The sequence below is a fragment of the Heterocephalus glaber genome, unplaced genomic scaffold, assembly GCF_053883595.1.
Source record: "Heterocephalus glaber isolate CG9 unplaced genomic scaffold, H.glaber_assembly_v1.0 deba00001831, whole genome shotgun sequence".
Classification (NCBI taxonomy): domain Eukaryota; kingdom Metazoa; phylum Chordata; class Mammalia; order Rodentia; family Bathyergidae; genus Heterocephalus; species Heterocephalus glaber.
The window spans coordinates 870,726-874,261 of NW_028258491.1; positions in this window are offsets into that span (position 1 = coordinate 870,726).

Sequence of the window (3,536 nt, forward strand, 5' to 3'; positions counted from 1 at the left end):
AATGTACAAATTATTTCTATAGAAGATAGAGTGATAATTCACCAATCAATAGAAATAGACTGGCAGAATGGGTCAAGAAACAAGATCCAACAATATGCTGCATACAAGAAACACACTTAATTCAAAATGAAACTCATAGACTGACAGTGAAAGGGTGAAAAACAATACTCCATGTGATGGGAACCCGAAAAAAAGCAGCAGTAGCTATCCTCTTGACAGATCAAGTAGATTTCAACACTGATTAAGAGAGACAAAGAAGGACACTATATTCTTCTAAAGGGAAAAATCAAACAGGAAGAGATGACAATCATAAATATCTATGCACCAAACACTAGTGGACCTAACTATATAAAACAAATACTAATGGACATGAAAAGTCATATATGCACTAATACAGTAGCAGTGGGGAACCTCAATACCCCACTGTCACAAATAGATCAACTAGACAAAAAATAAGTAATTAAATACTAGAACTCAATTGAACTCTTGAACAAATGAACTTAACAGATGTTTATGGAGTCTTCCACTCCACAAAATCAGAATACACATTCCTTTCAGCTGCGCATGGGTGGTTCTGCAAAATAGACAACATACTCACCTATAGAACATGTTTAAGTAAGTGCAAAGGAATTGAAGTTATCCCCTGTATATTATCAGACCATAGTGTGATGAAATTGGAGATCCACAGCAAAATAAATGGGAAAAATTTCATAAACACATGGAAATTGAACAACACACTTCTGAATAACCAATGGGTCACAGAAGAAATTAAAGAAATCAGATAGTTCCTTCAATTAAATGGAAATGACAATACAACATATCGGAATTTATGGGACACAATGAAAGCAGTCTTATGAGGGAAATACATAGGAATGAATACACATATTAAGAAAACAGAGCGATCCCAATTAAACACCCTTATGCTGAACATCAAGCTTCTAGAAAAAAAAGAGCAGGACAAATGCAAAGCTCATACAAAGGAGGAAAGTATAAAGAACAGAGCAGAAATCAATGCAATGGAGACTAAGAGAATGATACAAAAAATTAATGAAGCCAAGAGTTGGTTGTTCAAAAGAATAAACAAAATTGACAAACCCTTAGCCAACCTTATCAGAAAAAGGAAAGAAAAGGCCCAAATCAATGAAATTAGGAATGAAAAGGGTGATATTATGATGGACCCAGAAGAAATCCAGAGGATCATCAATACCTACTTCAAGAACCTATATGCCAATAAGATGGACAACACAGAAGAAATGGACAGATTCCTAGATACATATGAATTACCAAAGTGAATGAAGAACTAAAAATTCTAAATGACCCACTATCAACCAATGAAATTGAAAACATAATTAAAAACTTACCAAGAGATGAGAAACAAAAGGAGAATGGCTAGTTGTAGGGTGCAGGTGGTTTTGGCTTTGTTACAGGCTTCCACGGAAGTAATCTTAAGCACAGTTGAAAAATTATTAACATATGACACAAACAAAAATTTAAAACATACTGAGACAAGGCAAACACTTACAAGTAGCACTATAAATTCTGAAAACTGGATGTCTGAAGAAGAAATCCTCAGAATTTGAGGAATATTGCAGAAATATTGCTGGATCACATTGGTCTTGGTGAAGGGAAGCCTGAACAGAGCACCTGTGTGGATAGCAGAGTAGACCAGACCAGAGGCCCAGAAGCCAGCTGCAGCCTGGGAGCACATACTCAGGGTGATGATGAGCCCATAGTGCAGAGGGTGGCAAATAACCTTGTAAGGTCATAGGACCTGACCACCAGGAGGGCAATCTCCACTGATCCAAAAAGACATACAGGAAAATCTATGCAGCACAGTCTTTCAAGGACATCATCTTATTTCCTGTCATGCAATCCACTGCAGCCTTGGGAACAATAACTGAGATGCTACCCAGGTCAAAGAGAGCCACATTGCTGATAAAAAAAAGTACATGGGAGAGTGCAGATGTGTGTCTGTCATGATGACAGTGACAGTCATAAGATTTCTGGTTAGTGCTTCCAGATAAGTTACTAAGAACAGCACAACTTGTAGAATCTGGAGGTCCCAGGAGTTTGTGACATCCATGAGGAGGAATTCTGTGAAGAAGGTGAGGTTGTGCATGTCTGCCCACCTCCTGATGGTCTTTGCAGAGTCAGAGGTTAAAGTGAGCAGATGTTACAAGCAGAATATAGAGCACCCATTAGAACTATAATAAAATGCTCACATTGGCACAAGTGTGTGGACTCTAATCATGAACTCAGCATAGAATAAATGAATAAAATAAAGTATCTTGAAATCTAGTGAATGAGCATGCTGATATTTTGATTTTCTTCTTCCAAACTTATGATATTCCTTTAGTTCCTACATTGACAAGAAGAAATATTTAAGTATTATAGTGTTTAAATTGAAAATAAGCACAAGCAATGTTTCATTTATTCAGTATATTTAAAATTCTTTCTAATTCTTCCTGCACTACTCAAGCATTTTTCTATTTTGCTTAATCTTTCCATGACCACCCTGTAGTTTCTCCATGAAACCTTCTGTATCAGCTCTGGGCTTTGGAAATTCCCCCTCTGCTCCTCATTCTCTAGGTCCTGGGCTGGAGAATGACTGTGATGAGGTCCTTCTGTGGCTGATGCTTTCATCCGTTTTCCCTAATGTGTGATCCTGAGTTTCCTTTCACAATGACTTTGATCTAAAAGACACCAGGCTGGTCACCCTGGCCAATTCTCTCACTGCAGGTGCCCTTCCAGACCTGTGTGTGAGCCCTTTCTTTCCCCTTTGTACCATCATCTATGCAAGGTGTGATTTCATTCCAGATGTCAAAATTCTGTTTTCCTATTGCCAACATATGGCCAGTTCTCTTCCTGCACCTGCATGTCTACAAATTTTCATCAAAAAAAATTCCAAAACAGCACAGAACTGTTTGAAATAGTCCTCCAATCTGCAATATTAATTTAGGAATTGATTCCAATATTCAATTCTATCCAGACCTTCCCTCTCCTTGCTTTTATAGGTTTTAATAAAACCTCCTTATACTAGTATAATTATTTTAAATATAATTAAGTTATTTGTGCTTGTATGAAGCATTTTAAATCATAAACAATCCAACCACAGATTATTATTTCAATATTAAAATAGCTGTATTGAGGGTTGAATGTCAGGCTTACTTTATTTTTTGGAATAACCACAATTGTGTGATTATAATCTTGAAAATATTACCATCAGCACTTTTTGTTAATACTTTAAATGTAATTAATTTCCATTGCAAAAAACTCACATTTTCTGACTTATATATGCATAATAGTAAATATTTTCTTACAGGGATTTTTTGCATACATCTTTGTGTGGTTTTACCTAAGTATTTTACATGAACTGCTTGCCATGCTCATCCTCTGAATTACCAGTGGTTTCCTCTCTTAGCCTTATTGCTCTGCATGAAGAGAAAATCCTCTGAACACAGGATGTTACTATGTTAACAGTGCTTACTTGGTGTAGGTCATGGATGCAAACCACACTTGAGGGGCTTGTTCATTTC